Genomic DNA, 20,537 nt, shown 5'->3' on the forward strand with positions numbered 1-20,537 from the left:
CCTTTCAACAGGACAATGATCCCAAGTATATCTCCAAGTCCACTAAAGCATGGTTGCAGATTAAAGGCTGGAATATTTTGGAGAGGCCATCGCAGTCACTAGATTTAAATCCGATTGAGAACCTCTGGTGGGAAAGCAGTTGCATCGCGCAAGCCTATGAATGTGACTGAACTGGAGGCTTTTGCCCATGAAGGATGGGCTAAGATACCCGTAGATCGCTGCAAGACACTTGTGTCAAGCTATGCTTCACGTTTAAAAGCTGTTATACTGTAACTGGAAAATGATGTTGTACTAAGTACTAAGAATGAATGTCACTTGGGGGTTGAATAAAACTGATAATGATGTGAGCACAAAAAAGACATTTGTGGTTATTTCATTATAAATGTTATATTTTTCTGACTTACAAGTGCCTCTTTGATTTAATTGTAAACAAGATGACTGCAATGATCAAAATCAATGTCAAACTGGCCAAAACACTCAATTTCAGTGGGGGTTGAATAATTTTGAACACAACTGTAAATACCTATATAGAGGAAAGCTTCTGGATGGCCCATGTCCTCCTCGACCCCACTGCAGGAAGCTGGGACCAGGGTTGTAACTATAGTTGGTTGGGCCCTCCCATATATGTCGGCGGGCCAGGAGCTAGGGTTGCTTGGTCTTGTAACTAATATCATTATGTAGCATGCGAAGCAGCAGCCTAATTATACATTGCCCGCTCTCGGCAATCGCCACGTCTCCTCCACTTCCTGGTTATTAAGCAAGTACCGTGCACCAAGCCAGTCACCATGTGGGAACTGAAGCTTTGTGGTGATTGGTTGGCTGCATGGCACTTGCTAACTAACCAAGAAGTGGAGGAGACGTGGCGATCACCAGGAGTGGACAATTCTGCATATTATGTACAGGACCACCCCCAGGACTGCCTCCAGGCCCCCCAGCTATAGCTACGCCACTGGCTAGAACCCTCTTCTTCTTCATGGCTGCACTCCCCTCCATGAACGAGTGGCTTTGGCTTACTGCACAGTCATGGCCGTACCACGCATGCACAGTACAGCCACATCCAAACACAGAGGTATGTGCGGCCATGGGACATATCCAATAAGGACCATACAGAGGCTTCCCTCTTCAGTAAGTATCTAACTTCTTTCTTTAACTACTTAAGGACCTTAATTATTGAAATCTACGCCCTGTTTTGATGGCTACCTGGCTGCCAGGGTGTAGATTTCAATCCACCGACGCTGCGCGATCTCAATGCTTTCGCTCCCGACGATCTCGCCGCTGTCTCCCCACCGCAGCTCACTCGCTCTGCCTCCTCTATAATGGCAGAGCCCTGTGAACGGGTCAGGAGCCAATTTCATTGGTTCCTGACCCTGTCTATCAACGTAAGTGGCTCCCATTGGCTTACATTGATAAGCAGGGTCAGGAGCCAATGAAAGCGGCTTACAGGAGCTATGCAGTCATAGAGACAGCAGAGTGGGTGGCTGAGGTTCCCGAAGTGCGGCGGTGACGGTGATTGCGGCGAGTATGTGCGGCAATTGATCGGTATTCGTTGCTATTCCGCCGATTCTTGTACCAGCAGTCTCCGGTCTTAAGGGGGCAGAGACCGCTGGTACTTAAGTGGTTACAACTTGTAGGTTACCTTAAAAAAACAAAAATTACAGGTTCTCAGTGATGTTTAGCCTAGGCTGTTTAACTATGCAGAATTCAGCAGAGCTGCACCTAACAATCTTGACACCTGTGATGAATTTCAAAATGTAAATTAGGGTGAGGAAAGGGTGATGAACGTTTTTACAATAGGCAAACACTGACTAAATACATTTATAAATGATAGCAATTTTATCCATTACATTATTTTCACTATAGTTCCTCTTTAAAGTTTATTTTTGATAATAATAATAATAAAGTTTGTTTTTTATAATAATTAAGGCACATCCAACTCAGCACCAATCTTTATAAAACAGCAGAAATAAAAGTATTTTGGTGCTTAAGACAAAATTATTATTGTGTGAAGGACACAATTCTTTATTCATAACACTCCTAAATTCCCAACAGAATGAACAGTTTATTTTTTGCACAGCGTAATGCATATAATCAAGGTCATGCTTTTCATGTTGCAATGTATTATGATTTGAAAAGAAAGGACAGCCCATATGAATATGAGCTGTCTAAGGAATGTAGGTTCATTTATAACTGATGTCAACACAAGCAGATTCCTTTTTAAATTGAAATATTAAGAAAAATTAGGTCAAATTTACAGACATTTCTGTCTCCCGGCAAACAAGAATTTCTAGACATGAACTTACTTGCTGACTGATGCAGACACACAGTTTTGAATCCTTAATGTAAAGCTGTTATGATAATAGCAAGACATCTGGAGTTAACAGTCTAAATAAAGCTAAACTCTCTTTGGTCAAACTGTCTTGAGATTATTTCACTTCCAACCACCATGAATAGGGTTATTGTTACAGGAAGTGAGAAGTAATGTAATCAGTGGGGATGCCTTAAGGTTCGTACACACGTGCAACTATTCCACCCACCCAACTATCGTCTAAACTTGGTGTGGTGGAAGATAGTTGGGTGTGTGTACCTTGGCAAACAACAAGACGTGCAACTGATAACAGGCGGTTTGCCCGATCCAACCGGCAGATTAACCTGCCCTACTATCTTGCAGGTTGGCCACATGTGTACAAGTCGTTTGAACAACTTGTTGTTTTTGAATGCGGACATGTTAGTGCACGAGCAGTATTTAAAGAAGTTGGTTGTGTAATTGATCAGCGTGTGTGTATGTATTTGTTGTGTAAGAAACAAGTCGTGCGGCTGATCATGTGTGGTTGGTTATGCATTAGGTTACACATGTGTATGAGCCTTTAAACCAGAGGTGATGGTTTTATTGTAGGGTGGAGAGATAGGTTACTTTTTTGGCTTCTATTGCCATCTGAGTCCACATTAAAGAGAACCCAAAGCAGATTTAAACACAAAAACAAGATCCTTATCTAAGAAGAGGTAAGTCTCTGAATCTTCCAGAGGCTTCCCACATCCTCCTGGAAACCAGTAGTATCAAATCATTACTGCAAACACATGAGTTCACTGAATGTAGGGGCTTAGCCACACACTATGTCCACAGCAATGCAACTACACAAAGGTAGAGCCAAAAAGTCAATAAAGCTGCAATGTATAATAAAAACAATAAAAATAGAGATAAAAATCCATATAGCACATAAGTACCTCACTCGCAAGTAGAAATGAACAAAATACAGTTTATTTGAGATCAATTCAAAACAATAAAACCTATCAAAACAAATTGGTTAATTGGGTTTATTGTTTTGAATTGAACTCATAAACTCAAACTTTATTTTGTAAATTTCTACTTGGGAGGGGGGTACATTATGTGCTATATGGATTCGTTTTTTTTCTGTATTTTCACAGCAATGCAACCAACAGAAGGGTCCGGACACTGTCTTGAGGAGGGTGTGCAAATTCCACGCAAAAAGTGACATTAACAAGGGTTATTTGTGTATCAACTATATGAGAGGTGCAAATCATGCACAGAGACTGAGCCATGAAGTTGGTCCATAGCATCTTCATGTACCTATTGTCAGAGATGGATTAAGGTAAAATGGGGCCCAAGGAAAGTAACAATTTTGGGCCTTAGGCCCACCCTTTGTGGCTACCTGGCTTTTTTGGTATGATTTGGTTGGAGCTCCCGTCAACCAGATGCCTAGTTTCTCCCCAGGCCCTAGGCAACGGCTAAGTTGGCTTGTGGATGATCATGTTCTGCCTGTTTTATGTATGTTTCACTCTACATAGGTTTAGATTATAAGGAATGAAGTGTGATTGTATTTTCCATTTTTGTATTTTAGCTACAAATATAAAAGCTGTTTTGCTGAAGCCTGCATTAAGGGTTTTTATGATAGTAATGTGAGCTTTTTCTCGTGTACAGACAAGTGCTTTATGACAAAGCACTATTTATTATGTGTAGTGACCGGTGGAATTTTCCTGTTCAGTAACTACAGCATGAGAAGCTTCCCATGGTGCTTAATGTGTCCAGTTCCTTTGCAAAAGGGCTTGGCACCCGTACTGATGCAATCCAATTCCAATTGTATCCAAATCCTATTCCATTGCACAGCTATGGGGATTCAAATGCAATGCCCAAAGAAATGCTACAGGCATTTTTTCTCCGCATGCAAATCGGAAGCAGCCTATTGATTTCAATAGGCCGCAATTCTGCTTCCAAATTTGAGTGCGGTGAAACATTGCAAATCGGAGTAAGTGGAAACATAGCCTTAATGTAAACTGCAGGGCTGAAAACGGCATGTGGCCGCACACCCCTCCCTCGGCAGCTAGTAAATGGAGGGTGTGTGAATAAACCTATTATTTAGAAGAGTTTCAGTCATGAGATGTTCAGGAGGTGCAAAGGGTAAGGGCCCATTCACAATAGAGTGTTTTGCTGGTGATTTCGGCAAAACGTTCAAGCGCTAGCGCTATGATACCCTATGAACCCATTCTTACTTGGGCGATTTGCGTTAATTGCTGGCGATTAACGCAAATCGCCAAATGCAAATGTGTAGTCTGCATCATTTTCAGGCGATTTCCCAGCGATCGCTTTTCAGTGCCATAGAAGCGCTAAACGCGATCGCAGAAAAATCGCTGCAGTGTCCAGTGATTTTTCCACGTGTAATCGCGGAAAAATCACTCCCGCAAAATGCCGGCAATAATCGCCGGCGTTTTTGCGCTTTTAAGTGTGAATGGGGCCTAAGGGCATTGCAATAATCTGTGGAGCGTTAGAGTATTGCACAATACTGGCTATCAGTTGAGGCAGAAAGTTTAGAATTAGGATTATACCATTTTATTGGCTGACTTTAAAAGATTCAAAGAGATCTTTCTACATCTTAACAACATTGATTGATATTAGCAAAAAAAAAAAAAAAAAAATCTATGTGTTTCCATAGTACTCTACTGCTTTTTCCATAGTACATAAGTTTTTCCACATGTACATAAATTGTTCTTCCTAAGATTTTGTTCAGTACACAGGATGAGAGTCTGAAGAAGATATTACTATATACTGAAGGTTTACACTTTGAACTTTTTCAAGTTAGACAATGAATGATATCATCCCGATCCAAAATACATTGTGGAGATGGGCTTTAACTTGTTGCTAGGAGGTGCTATTCAAGGAAGTAGTACAAGACATTCCTGAGGCATCACTAAATTACGTTTCTATAAGCAAGTATGATTCTTCTTCCAGGTCGACTTTGAACTTCTAGGGAAAAAAAACAACAGAATTCCAGTAGTAAGTTATTTTACTGCCTGAGGCAATCAGTTATACAAAGACCTCTGTATTCACTAGAAGCAGCAAACCTGAAGGAGTTCTATACTGGTGTATTCACAGCATTCATTGAACAGACTGCATAGAAAGAGCAGCTACAAATCTGGCCTACCTTGGTGGGCTGGGAAAGAAACATTAATTTAATGTTTCCTGTTAAGCACAGAAATCAACTTAGCTCATTTGCAACAGTTCAAAGGGAAGGCAAGGCCATGAATTATGATTATGATGTGTGTGCTCACCTTTTTAACCTGAGGCGGAAAGAAAATAAAAAAGATATATATAGCACTACCTGAACCAGGTCTTCTCCCTGAGTTCAGCGATCTACTACTCGCCGCCCTGCATTGCTTCGTGGGGTCTCAGGGAAGTTTCCCTCTGTTTCAAGATGGCCGAAACCCCAGAGGTCTCACGAAGAGCCGTGCTGTGGCACATGGAGGTGGGGAAGGGGTGGAGAGGCAGGGCAGGGCTCAGAGAAGGGGAGGAGAGAGGCAGGAAAGGGGCAGAGAAATGCAGAAAAAGGGGCAATACTAACGCCAGAGTGGGCATTCTGAAGGACTGCCCTTCCTGCAAAGGATGCCCCTCCCCATTAGGATGCCAACAAGCTGCTTGTCAGCAATTTCAGGGGGGCACCGCAGAGGGAAGGGGAACAGAAAGCAGCACATGGAGGACACAGAGGCATGTCACTGAGCAAGTAAAATGCCTCTGTGTACATTTGTAATATAACATGCACCTCAGGCAGGGGCACCCTAGCCCCAAAGATCAGTGGCACGTGACCCAGATCTATTCTGGGGTGCCCCAGATGTCCCCCAGGCAGATTCAGCTGTGCTGCCTCAATGGCAGGCATGCTGGGAACTGTGGTGCACCAATCGGGGGTATGCTGGTTGCTGTAGTGCCTCCATGTGGGCATACTGGGTGCTGTGGTGCCATGCTGGCCACTGTGATGCTTTTATTGGGGGGCATGCAGGGAGCTGTAGTTCTTCTATAAGGACATGCTGGGAGTTGTGGTGCCTCAACGGGAATCCTCTGGGAGCATGGGAGGGGTCCATTACAAGTGTCAGGAAATGATATGGGGGGACAGCCAGACAACCTATCAGCAGGCCAGCCCACCCAGCAGTAAGCCAGGCCAGTCAACATAGAAGCCAGGTAACTCTGGCTAGTTATGTTTAAAGAGACACTGAAGCGAAAAAAATATATATGATATAATGAATTGGTTGTGTACTATGAATAATTACTAGAAGATTAGCAGCAAAGAAAATATCCTCATATTTTTATTTTCAGGTATATAGTGTTTTTTTCTAACATTGCATCATTCTCTAATATGTGCAGATTACACAACACTCAGCATTCAAAATGATTCTTTCAGAGCAGTCTGTGAACTAATGACCTCTCATCTGGCAGAGAAAAGGTAAATAGTTAAAGAACAGTTGAGATAATAAAAGTCAGAAAACAGCCCTCTCCACGACTTTGAAAGTCGTAGAGATTAATGGCTTTTTTGTATAGAGATAACAACTGGAGTTTCTTAACTCTTCCTGTACTGGAAACAATTAGACTGATGTATCTGATCTTAATGTTTTATTTCTTAGCTGTACTATACATACAAATCAGAATATCATAATTTTTTTTTCGCTTCAGTGTCTCTTTAAGCGACATGGCTGACTTATGTGATATGCTGCATTTTTTTTTTGTATTAATGCAGAGGGGGCTTCATCCAACATTTTGCACGGCAAGCCTACTTAGATCGCTGTTAAGTTCATGTAAATTTGGCTCCACTCATGACCACACCCGCATTCTGGATGCCTGGTCCCCCCCATTTTCCGTCTGGAATGCCCAAAAGTGCCCCGGATCTCTTAGCATCCTACCAACGCCCCTGACCTCGGGTACACTTTAAGTCTTTATTGCTGAAAAGAATGCCACTTTTGGTGCAGGCAAAATATAAAAATAATAACTTGGGGTGGGTGAGGGTGAGGAATATGAAAAAGAGGGTGTCCTTAGGTTCTTTTCTATGATAACACCACAGAAAATAAGGAAACCTCTCCAACTGGGACACCAAAAGCAACAACATAGGATTGGCAGCGGTTGATCTTTTCACAATCCACTGAAAAAGCTGTGTACCAGCTGGAGATATATCGCCCTTTCTTGTCATCACTGAAAAGCAACCTTGCCATAAGTGATTGAGACCATTCCAAAGGTGGCCAGACATGATACAATAAAAAGATCAGTTTTTACATCCATTCGATAAAAATGATTGGTTGTACAGAAAAGTCAAAAGCTTTTTTTTTTTCATTTGAAAGAGAAATCTGATTTGATCAGATACCGTAATACTTGTTCAGGAGTGGTGACATTTTCTGTACAATTTTTCAGAAGATTGAATGGTATAGGATAGATTGTCAATTTTTTAATGTACAGACTCGAGCATTTTTTTCAGATTTTTCATAATAGGGGAAAAATGTAACACAGGTGTGTAATACATTAAGGAGTATTTTCAAATGTTACAATCATTCAGAAAAATTGTTAGTAGTTCTCAGATTGAATATATATATATATATATATATATATATATATATATATATATATATATATATATATACCAGGGGATGAGCAGCACAAACCAAATTTTATGTAATACTATGCAAAGCATGCTCGCAGCACTGGAGAACCCCAATCTCCATAAGAAATATATAAATACAGAGGGTGCTGCAGCACACAACAGGAAAACAGTGACAGGGGCTCTTGGTTACGCTTTAACGCATTTAAGCTCACCAACTGCACCAAAGTGTCCCCAATCTGGCGAGTCCTACTCTAACCAGGCAAAAATGCTAGTTTTTATCAGCGTTCTAGTGTGAACCATGCCAAAAGCCCAGGGGTCAGCTAAATGGGAGAAAGGAAATTAAAAACACCTCACCTTCTACTAGCTACTGACTGAACTATGAGCTCCGCTCATTTATATGCTTAACTTTGCTAGAGGTGGGCGTGGTTATGCACGCTCACAGGGGAAAAATAAAATATACCAGGGGATGAGCAGCGCAAACCTAATTTTATGCAATACTATGCAAAGCATGCACGCAGCACTGGAGATCCCCAGTCCCCATAAGAAATATATAAATACAGAGGGGCTGCAGCACACAACAGGAAAACAGTGACAGGGGCTCTTGGTTACGCTTTAATGCAGAGCTCATAGTTTAGTCATTAGCTAGTAGAAGGTGAGGTGTTTTTAATTTCCTTTCTCCCATTTAGTTGACCATTGGGCTTTTGGCATGGTTCCCACTAGAACGCTGATAAAAACTAGCATTTTTGCCTGGTTAGAGTAGGACTCACCAGATTGGGGACACTTTGGCATAGTTGGTGAGCGTTAAAGCGTACCCAAGAGCCCCTGTCGGCTGTCGCTGTTTTCCTGTTGTGTGCTGCAGCCTCTCTGTATGTATGTATGTATGTATGTATGTATATATATATATATATATATATATATATATATATATATACACACACACACACACACACACACACACACACACACACACACACACACACTACAAAAAATTGCATTGTGTGTGTGGCCACCTGTATGCGCTTACACTTCCGCTCAGGTACATATTTATAGTGTGAAGAATTTATTTGGACTTGCATTGGTCTGGACAAATGGCAACTGCAACATACCATGCTGCTCCTTTTGATAGTATTCTAGGTATTTTATCTGATAAACATAAATAGGATGCAGTATGTGGGCAGGGCTTACAACTCAAATACAGATTTAGTTATTATTGTTTAGGCCCCTTTCACATTTGCCAAGTTTTCTTGCGTCGTGGTACTCTCCCCTGTCACAGTTCGTCAGGAGAGCCATGTAAGTCTATGGGGACGTACATATTATGATGATGGGGTGCGACGGAAGTAGCAAAAGTGACGCAAGGCCGATGCAAACTTTGCAGTGCGTTGCCACATGATCTATGCCTATTGCACAGATTATGCAGCAATGCAAGTCTATGCAACGCAGTAAGTGTGAATGCATGATCATGGTTGCAGCGTGCAGGCGCAGATCGATGATGCTTCAAGGATGTAGTTCCTGTCCAGGAGGGAGCAGTCACTGTCTGAGGGCAGAGATATGCATTTAACTCTGTCAGCGCTGTCTGAAGTGGTGTGGTGCGATTGTCCTGCCCAGGGCTCTCCTTCCGCAGGACAATCGCACCGCACCATGTGTAAAAACAGCCTTAATTAGGGCCCTTTTCCACTAGCAATTGCGATCACACATCAAACGCCAGCGATTGCGATTTTTCAATTATTCTGTTATGCGATTGCGATTTTTCATTTGCATTGCATCATCACTCTAAAAATCGTTCCAGAAAGCGAGTGTGATTGGCGATTTCCAAATTGAATCACTATAGTGGAAAATACTTCTCATGATTTCTATGATAAAGTAACAACCATAGCGATTTAAAAATCACTAGCGATTTGCGATTTTGCGATTCAGCTGTGTAGTGGAAAAAGGCCCTTAAAGCGAAGATCCAAGAATGCTCCAGACCACATGAGGGATCAGGAGCGGCGTTCGTGCAGTCGCAGAAGATGCCGACCTGACAAGGTTTGGTGACGGATGCCACCGGAGCTGCGGCGAGACAGATAGGCTGCCAGGCGCTGGAGGAAGCCCTGGGTAAGTAGAACTTCATATTTTTTTCTCGGATCTTCCCTTTAAAGAGGAACTGTCGGGTATAAAATTCAACAATCAATTCTTTCTTTTTATCTGGTAAACAAGTAATAAGGATGCTAGCCAAGCAATCCAAAAGTTAAAAATCACGCTTACTTTTTTTCTCCATAATACATAATTCCCCAGTTTCCCTGGCTCTTATTTGGTACATCTGCCGCACAAAGGAAGTTGCAGGGCATGCTGGGTTTTCTTTTTTTCTGGATAGAAGTAGAGAATAATATTTTCCAGTGCTGATGCTGTATAAACGGCTTTTTTGGAGTAAGCAAACTCTCCAACTGGGTGGTTTCAGGAAAATCTATAAAAAGTAAAAAGGAGAGGGAACGATCCAATAGTGCATTAAAACTAAGGATAAGAATGCGTGTAGTAGGCCGCCCACAGCTCATGTCTCTATCCAAAGGTCTGGCCAGGACCCGGGATTTCTCCTGTGGGTAGATCTGTCTCCTTAAATCTACAGTTAGTCATTAAAGGTACTACCTAAACAACTTCTGTTGTTATGGCTTTGGATTTTTTCCATGACTAACACTGGACCACATACAACTGAATTTGAAGAAAATGTTTTAAATTTTTTTGTATAGTTTGAGTAAGAGACATAAACAGACAACAGTGTTAAAGGTTTAAGGAGGAGAGGTAAACATAGGTACATATAACAATAACAACAATAACAATAACAATAATATTTATATAGCGCTTTTCTCCCTGGGGACTCAAAGCGCTGCGACCCTGCATTATGCAGTCTCAAAGGCTCGGGAAAAGAGGTGAGTTTTTAGCCTTTTTTTAAAGCTGTCCAGAGAAGTAGCCTCTCGTACTGATTGTGGAAGTGAGTTCCATAGAGTAGGGGCTGCGTAGGAAAAGGCCCGAGCACCAAATGTTAAGTGTATCCTGGGAATAACCAGCTTCATCTTGTTGGCAGAGCGGAGGGTGCGTGAAGGGGCATAAAGTTCCAATAGATCCGCTATGTATTTGGGTCCCATGTGGTGTAGAGCCTTGAATGTCAGCAGGCAGATCTTAAAATTGATTCTCCATTTTACTGGCAACCAGTGAAGAGTTTGCAGTACTGGGGTGATGTGTGAGCTGCGGGGGGCATTGGCTAGGAGTCTGGCTGCAGCATTCTGTACTAGCTGTAAGGGCCTTATCTGTAGATCCGATGAACAGGGCGTTGCAGTAGTCTAGGCGGGAGGATACAAATGCATGAACCAGGGCAGGTAGGTCTTCAGCTGGGATAAGGTGTTTGATTTTCGCTATATTTCTTAGATGGAAGAAGGAAGACTTGACGACAGCTGATACCTGCTGTCTGAGTTTTAGATTTCCATCCAGGATCACCCCAAGGTTTCGCACAGAGTCTTTATACTGTACAGTATCTCCCCCAATTGCTAGTTTGAGGTGGTGAGCGTTTTGAACTTTATCCATCATGTGTGGACCACCTACCACCAACACCTCTGTTTTGTCAGAGTTCAGCCTCAGCCAGCTGGTGTTCATCCAATTTTGTAAATCCACTAGACACGCATTTATGGATGCTGATGGGTCTTGGGTGCCAGGCTTGAAGGACAGATACAGTTGTGTGTCATCTGCATAACAATGGTATCCTAGGCCATAGTTCTGGATTATTTTGCCCAGTGGGAGCATGTAGGCTGCAAAGAGTAATGGTGATAGTACAGAACCCTGTGGAACTCCATAGGCAAGTGGCACTGGATTAGAGTAGTGTGTGCCCAGACATACTTGCTGTGTCCTGCCAGATAGGAAGGTCTGAAACCATCTAAGAACAGTACCCCTTAGGCCACAGTAATTCTTCAGTCGCTGGATAAGAATTTCATGATCCACAGTATCAAATGCTGCTGACAAGTCAAGAAGAATCAGAACTGAGCAATCACCCTTGTCCCTTGCAGTAAGTAGATCATTCATTACTCGGACTAATGCTGTTTCAGTGCTGTGCCTTTTCCTGAATCCTGACTGAAAAGTATCAAAGATGTTATCTGTAAGCCTGGCTTCTAGCTGGTTGGCGACTGCTTTCTCGATAACTTTTGATAGGAATGGTAAGTTCGCCACAGGTCTGTAGTTGGTTACAGAATCAGGATCTAGTGATGGTTTCTTCAGGAGGGGTTTTATGATTGCTTTCTTTAGTTCTTCTGGGAAAAGACCACTTTGCAAGGAGCACTGAGTGATTTTGTGAAGTGCTGGCCTGATCAGCTCTGGGCACTGCATTAAGGATCCAGTTGGGCCAGGATCCAGGTCGCAGGTAGTGGGGCGGAGACTTTGAATGAGAATTCCAAAATCTTCTACACTCAGAGTGTCAAAGACTTGCCATGGTGGTACGGTAGTAGGCATATGCAACGTCCAGTGGTCAATTGATGTAGTTGGTGTAATGCTGGCACGGATGGTAGACACCTTGTTTGTGAAGAAGGCAGAGAATTCTTCACACCTTTCCCTGGAGTATGTGGTTGGGGCTTTTAGGCAGGAAGGATTGCAGAGTGATTCCACTGTGTGGAAGAGTTGAGCAGCTCTGTTGTTGGCTGTAGATATTTTGTGCGAGATAAAGTCTGATTTTTTTCTTGGTTATTGCTTGTTGGTATTGTCTGAGGTGTTGAACTAGGCTAGATTTGTGCTCCTCAGACCCTGATTTACGCCACTGTCTTTCTAGTCTGCGCCCTTTCTTTTTTAGATCCATGATGGTTTTGTCAAACCAATTAGCTTTCTGCTTTTTGGTTGCTGATTTGGTGCGCCATGGGGCAATACTGTCAAGTGTTTCATATATTGTGGTGTTGTACTGGGTTACTAGAGTGTTTGGGTCCATTTGACTGTGGAGCAGATTTGTAAAATCCAGGTTGGCAGTTATCCTCTCCGGTGTTAATTTACTCAGGGGACGGGTTTTGATTGTTTCTTTAGGGAGCTGCTTGATAGGGTGATGTTCAATAGTAAACTGTATTATGTGATGGTCTGACCACACCACTGGGGTTACTGTTATGTTACTAATGTCCATTCCAAGGTGGAACAGTAAGTCTAGCGTATGCCCTCCTCTGTGGGTAGCTGATTTTACAACTTGTGTGAAGCCTAGTCCACCCATGAGATTTATTAGTTCATTTGCATCTTGTGATTGAGTGTTATCAGCCCGGACGTTGAAGTCACCAAGGATGATCCATCTCGGATAAGACAGAGTCAGCATGGCCAGAAGTTCTGGGAATTCCTGTAGGAAAGGGTCAGCATCTCCGGGGGGACGATAAACCACTAAAATTTTGAAGCCTTTACCAGCTGAGATCTGGGCACCTATACATTCAAAGGACTTTGTTGAGCCAACATTCAGGGCTCTGAGCTGCAGAGTTGTTTTGCCACAAATTGCTACACCCCCTCCTCTGCGGTCTCGTCTTCCCTCACTTAGGACTGAGTAATTGTATGGGATGGTTGCTTCCAATGTGGGGCCCGCATTGGCATCAATCCAGGTTTCTGTGATGCATGAAAAATCGCATGTCTGAATAAGGTCCGCAATAATGGCTGTCTTATTGTTTATAGAGCGGGCATTGCAGAGCAATGCAGTGACTGCATGGGGCTTAGCAATGGCGACTGGGTTCACTGCCGGGGTGTTACTGCATCTCTGACTAGGGACATGGTAACTTCTGCTACTTTCAGCCTCTGATTTCCAGTAAACATCACTGGAGATCGCTGGAAAGATCTTTCCCTTGAATGGACCTGGGTCCCTGAAGTTGGACTGAGTCTGAGTGTGGCACTTTTTATGGGCCTGGCCGCCTTTTTTACCTCTGTGCGTTTTATTTAAAATCCCTAGAGATTGCAGCAAATTAGCTTGTTTTTTCCTAATGCGAGATGCAGCTCTCAATGGCCTGAGAGATAGTAAGAAGCTGGCTGTATAGATTAACATTGCTCTTTGTGAAGGAATGGGTTAAGTAAGCTCTTCCTTTGATTGTTGTTGTTTATCAGTGGGGGGTAGACAAAAGCAAATGCTGGCCTTGTGAATCTAATAGGAGAGGTGTGAAAAGTCCATTGATATGCGGAAGCATGGGGCCTACTAAGGTTTACTTAGAAAGGCAATGGAGTCAATATAATTTCAGCCTCTGAATGCATTTCAAGTATTTGTACAGTCTGCAAAAACGGATTGCCAGCTGAAGGATATTACTGCTGTTTGAGGAAGGAGGATGAATTCCGTTACCTTGGGAAGAGGACTTGGGAAGGTAGGAGATCTGCTTGCTGTGTTGCATGGACATGCTTTTTGATGTGTTTGCTTGTTTGAAGCTGCTGACGTCATGAGTATCCAGGTGGAGAAATCCTATTCCATTGTGTGTCCTTGTAGGAGTAGAGAAGGCTTTTGTTTGTTTGTGTGGATTGTCAGCTTCCCAATCCCATGCAGGACTCCAAAACCAAGGTCAGCTACACATGACTTTCATGGTGAGTACAATCCAGCTTGTAACTTAGTACTTAGTACTAAGTCCTACTTAGTACTAGTCCTACATAGAAATTATCATTTTTTTCTATTTTCCTGAACTACAAGTGTTTAAAAAAACTAGTGCTGTTATCTATGTCAAATGCAGCACACTATCCTAAAAAAAAGTAAACAGAAGGTAAAACACTTCAATTTGGCTAAGGAAACACTGCTGATAACATTTTAAAACTGTAAAGTTCATTACTTCTGCTTGTTTTTCAGTTAAATGGACCAGATTTTACATTAAACCGTCATGGCTCTGGTCTTAAAAAAATGAGACTTGTTCTATTTATTATTAGTACTACACATACAATTAATTATCTCATAGGACTTTTTTTTTCAATTCAAGTTTTCTTTAACTTCTAGCAGACTTGATATAATTATTGATTTGCTATTCTAATAATGTATTTCTTTTACTTGAACAAAAGTAAAAGACTTATGAAGAAAGACTGTGCTGCCTCTGGATTTAGTTTGCTCCGTAGACACATAACCTCTGTTATGTAGTTAGAGCAGTGCTGGACAAACTACAGCGTGCAGGCCATACCAGGCTCATTCGAGCTTTGAATATGGCCCGCTGCTGGAAGAGTCTCCTCCCTCCGTGAGGAGTTGTAAGCATTGCGGTAATCAAAGGGTTCACTAACCTAATGGCAGTTCCCAGCACCGATCTCCATGGAAACAGCGGTGTCATATGACCTGCCATCAGTACATGCCAGCATGTCACATGATGCCGCTCTGGCCATGGAGATTGCTGGAAGCTGTGCTTGGGTACATTTACCCTGTCATTACAACATTGCTCACAACTCTTAGGGTGAGGGGGTGGTAGGAAGAGAGGAGAGTAGAGGAATGTGTAATCTCCCTTGACATACACTAACTATATTTTAGCTGGTGCACAACTCTGCAGGCAATGAGGCACATCAAAATAATATCCTCTTTTCAGGAAGCCCATTTACGTAATCAACTTTTAGCCCATTACCAATCTGTAATTACGGATTTAGAAATCAGCAACATATTCCGTGGAGCTGTACAGAGTAACTAACAGTGGTACATAATAATACGGGTATAATGGTATGTACAAAATATCAACATTGGTACATAATACAGAATTGGTAAGCATATTAATCACAGTGACAAATGTAAGATGATGATAAAAATGCATAGCAAATTCCAAGACACAAATGGGTGAGAGAGCTCTGTCCTTGTGAGCATACAATCTAAATTTAACATTAACATGCAGTTTCCCCACTTGTGCTCATTGCACTGGGAGCCTACGTACGTGTTTGGTTCCCCATAGACCTTTCTCAGGCTCCACCCCCACCCCCACATTTCCCTTTTACTGGGAAGCCTGGCCTGAAGAAAGAGTGTGAGCACAACCCCCTGGCCTACCTACAGCTCTTATTCACGGACGTGGTTGTTAAAAAGATAGTGGAGGATACTAACCGTTATGCCACCCAACAACTGGCTGCTCCACAAAGGCGCTTTTTTCAAAGGAGCAGGACATGGGAGCCGGTGTGACGCTCACACAGTTTCCAAGAAAACCACGTGTGTGCCATTTAAGTCACAAACGCAAATTTCATTGCAAGTAACCAAAATGACATTTTTTTAAATCAACTTTTTTCCCTACTCCCTGGCTCTGCCAGCAATCACTGATAGCTTTCAATTATGGAACCTTTCACGTAGGTGTGAAAGCTGTTCCCAAGCCTTCCTGGAAAGTTTATATGGCCCATCCATCAGATAAAGTCAGATATGTGCTTGACATAAATTGTAAAACCCAAGCTTCTGGGAGAATGGGGTCTGCATTTTCGACACCTTCGTCCAGAGCAGCCAAACAGCACTACCTCAGAGTTCCGTACATGAAAAGAGCAGCAAAACGCTAACCACAGGGGGTCCTGCTAGCATCCTGCAGAAGCCACTTAGAGAAAACAGCTGGCCTTTTCACTGACCTAGGAAACCTTCCCGTGACCTCACAAATATGAAATCAATCTTTTGTCATAAATATGACTTTCCAAATGGGCATCGGCCTTTAGAACCCGTTTATTATTAAATTCGGAACAAACTACACGATTGGATGTTTTCGAATTCACTGTAAGCCCTGCCAAAGCAGAGATATGCATTTTGGGGTCACAATTCACCCCTGACCCCTCATGTTTAGTATCAGGAGATTCATAAAATGAAGCGGATTGTGAATACTCATTCTTTTTCTTGATGTGACTTATGGGCACGGAGAAAGCGGGCAAAACAGGAATTGGGCCAAAATCTCTCCCTGTCCAACAAGGCACTGCCCCTATTCAAATTTCACAAGGCAGGACTTGAACATGTCATAACCCCTCCCATCTACAGCGAGGATTAAAACCACAATGACACTGGGCCCAGCTGTCCAAAGTCCTTCATCCTAAATCTGTGTCGAGTTGCCGTCAACCAACAGCCAGCTGGACACCGGCAAAATCACTTGGATTATTTCCTACAACGGCCTCTGGCCGCATGGCAATCGCCATCTTGGACTTTCCACCAAAGACTTGTGATTGCCGCATGGACTACCAATAACGGTATTTGAACTGTACATTAAGACATTCTGTTTCTTTTCCTCTGTACCCTTTTTCTATTAACTCAATCTGTTCTGCCGGACAGGTATATTTATCTGTGGGTTAAAGTATACTGTGTGTATGTAGTTTTAGAATAAAACTAACGATTTTATCGTTCAGTTTTGTGCCTGTTCTGGTCATCTGATTGTTGCTACAGTGAACTTGCCCTCTGAAAATTCATTCTATCGTATTGTTTTATTATGTGGTTATAAATTGTCGTTTTGCTAGTTAGGTTGTAAATAATCGTTTTCTTCCTTTTAGGAATAGCTAGCAGGAGTCTCTCTCCTCCCTACCACGAGAGAGTGGTGGCAGTGAAATTACCCGATTTCCAGCGTGAAATCGATATTTTTAGTTTACGGATTGTACATGTATGGACACCTCCAACCATTCTTAACCGTTTACTACGCACACAGTGAATCTGCCTCCAGAAGTCTCTAGTGCATGAGACCTGCATGGCAACAGTGGCCTAGTAACACGGTGAGAGGTTGTCAAATTACATTTTGTTGGCAGTTTTGCGACCAATCTATCTTTATTGTCAGTCTGCCAACCGTACTTCCTGTGATCGGGTGCGACTATTCCCCAAATGCTAACGGGAGCAGAGTACACGGAATTGGCACGCTCTGTCACATTACTACCTTCTGACGATCCAGCAACCAGTCTTTTAACGTCATTTAGATGAGAACGCGGGCTGGATTGTCACAGCTGGTCACCATACAGGACATTTGGTAGTTTTGGGGCCTAATTATTCTGCAGGGAGTGGTGGGGAAGCCCCTGCAGAAATGGTACTGAACCACCAATAAGATCATAGCAACCCCTTTCTTTGGAACGGTGATGTCCGAATAATAACGCTTCAGTTTGATTATGAAGTGTTTACATTTCTTCAACAACGACACCTTCGAGGCATCCACCCACCCTGCGCCAAAGCTAAAAAAAATCTGGGAAGTCTCTCAGATGGTGGTTGAGAACTTCTGGACCACTTATGTACCCCACAGAGGGACATAAGCGTGGATGAGAGTCTGATGGCCTATAAGGGGAGGCTGAGTTGGCTCCAATACATAGCATTCAAGCGGGCCCGCTTTGGCATAAAGTCATACATGCTATGTGAGTTGGCAACCGGATACATTTGGAACACTATTTTGCATACCAAGTTTAGCCCCAGGTTCAGCAACTACTGAGTGGTGACATCCTTTTGTTGAGCCTTTACTGGACAAAGGCTATTGTGTCACCATGGAGAATTTCTACAGCTCCCCTGAACTGTCTGAGTTTCTGATCAAGCATAAGACTGATGCCTACGGCACCGTTAGGCCTAACAGGCGGGAGATGCCACCAGCATTTGCCAAGCAGAAGCTGAAAACTGGGGACATAGTTGCTTGGCAAAAGGGGAAATGTTAGCTCTCCACTGGCGGGACAAAAAAGATGTGTGTCTCCTCAGCACATTCCACGACACCTCAACTGTCACCGCCAGAACAAGAGGAGGAAAAGTAATTTAAAAACCTCATGTCATGGTGGACTACAACAGCACCATAGGTGGTGTGGGCAGAGTTGACCAGGCGGTGACTTTTTATCCTGCAGTAAGAAAGTAAAAAAAAAAAGAATTATAAAAAGATTTTCCGCCATCTCCTGGAGCAAAGCATCTGGAACGCCTACATCCTCTGAAAGCAGCGAAGTGACAGGCCAGTAACGCACGCTGACTTCATCTGGAAGCTGTGCAAATGCATCTGCCTGAAGTACCAGACTGCAGCAGATGCCAGAGTTTGGCGCCATGCCTCCTATGTAGTAAACCCATAGCGCCTCACTGGCCGTCACTTCAAAGAATACATTCCAGCAATAGAGTGGGGCCGAACCTCCGATTTTACTTCCGCGTAAGGTTCGGTTAGCGTAAAAGTTCGCGAACCACAATAGACTTCAATGGGGATGCGTACTTTGGAGAAAAAAAAATTATGCTGGCCACAAAAGCGATGGAAAAGATTTTCAAGGGGTCTAACACCTGGACCTCCACGTGGAGGAGTGGGATACATGCCAAAAGTCCCCGGAAAAAATCTGGATTTGACGCAAAGCAGCGTTTTAAGGGCAGAAATCACATTGAATGCTAAATGACAGGCCTAAAGTGCTTTAAAACATCTTGCATGTGTATACATCAATCAGGTAGTGTAATTAAGGTACTGCTTCACACTGACACACCAAACTCACCGTGTAACGCACCGCAAACAGCTGTTTGTGTAGTGACGGCCGTGCTGGACTGGTGCGCACCATGGCGAGAGTGCAGGTTTTGGTGACTTTACAGCCCATATGGTCGCCTGGCTGATGTAGCTGAATGACAGAACAGTGACTGTCCAGCTGATCAAATTTGGTCTGACCACAATGAGGCAACGACCTTATTATCGTGGGTGTGCCCCCCGAGACACTCATCTAGGCGCCAGTCATTGCTTCATTGTGATACGCAAGCCCCTTCACCACGGCGGGTTCACTGAACACAACAGGTATGCAGTGGCGGGTTCACTGAACAAGAATACAGTGGCGGGTTCACTGAACAGAACAGGTATACAGTGGCGGGTTCACAGAACAGGTATGCAGTGGCAGGTTCACTGAACAGGTATACAGTGGCGGGTTCACTGAACAGAACAGGTATACAGTGGTGGGTTCACTGAACAGAACAGGTATACAGTGGCGGGTTCACTGAACAGAACAGTTATGCAGTGGCAGGTTCACTGAACAGGTATGCAGTGGTGGGTTCACTGAACAGGTATGCAGTGGTGGGTTCACTGAACAGGTATGCAGTGGTGGGTTCACAGAACAGGTATGCAGTGGCGGGTTCACAGAACAGGTATGCAGTGGCAGGTTCACTGAACAGGTATGCAGTGGCAGGTTCACTGAACAGGTATGCAGTGGTGGGTTCACAGTACAGGTATACAGTGGTGGGTTCACTGAACAGGTATGTAGTGGTGGGTTCACTGAACAGGTATGCAGTGGTGGGTTCACAGAACAGGTATGCAGTGGTGGGTTCACAGAACAGGTATGCAGTGGCAGGTTCACTGAACAGGTATGCAGTGGTGGGTTCACAGTACAGGTATGCAGTGGTGGGTTCCCTGAACAGGTATGCAGTGGTGGGTTCACAGAACAGGTATGCAGTGGTGGGTTCACAGAACAGGTATGCAGTGGCAGGTTCACTGAACAGGTATGCAGTGGTGGGTTCACAGTACAGGTATGCAGTGGTGGGTTCACTGAACAGGTATGCAGTGGTGGGTTCACTGAACAGGTATGCAGTGGTGGGTTCGCAGAACAGGTATGCAGTGGCAGGTTCACTGAACAGGTATGCAGTGGTGGGTTCACTGAACAGGTATGCAGTGGTGGGTTCACAGTACAGGTATGCAGTGGTGGGTTCACAGAACAGGTATGCAGTGGCAGGTTCACTGAACAGGTATGCAGGTATCCAGTGGGCTCACGGAACAGAACAGGTATGCAGCCAGGAACAAGCTAAGCCTAACTAATCTTTCCCTATGAAAGACAGTCTGCAGCAGCTCG

General features: G+C 43.5%; 1 long non-coding RNA gene across 1 annotated transcript in view; it reads right to left on the reverse strand.

The window, feature by feature from the left end:
• Positions 1–4,889: 4,889 nt before the first annotated feature.
• Positions 4,890–20,537, reverse strand: part of LOC137524612 (uncharacterized) — a 30,693-nt gene continuing 15,045 nt past the window's right edge. The window contains exon 3 of the long non-coding RNA XR_011022734.1: positions 4,890–5,257. This is a non-coding gene — a long non-coding RNA (uncharacterized lncRNA). The remainder of the gene's footprint in view (positions 5,258–20,537) is intronic.

This window comes from Hyperolius riggenbachi, chromosome 7 (genome assembly GCF_040937935.1).
Source record: "Hyperolius riggenbachi isolate aHypRig1 chromosome 7, aHypRig1.pri, whole genome shotgun sequence".
NCBI classification, from domain to species: Eukaryota; Metazoa; Chordata; class Amphibia; order Anura; family Hyperoliidae; genus Hyperolius; species Hyperolius riggenbachi.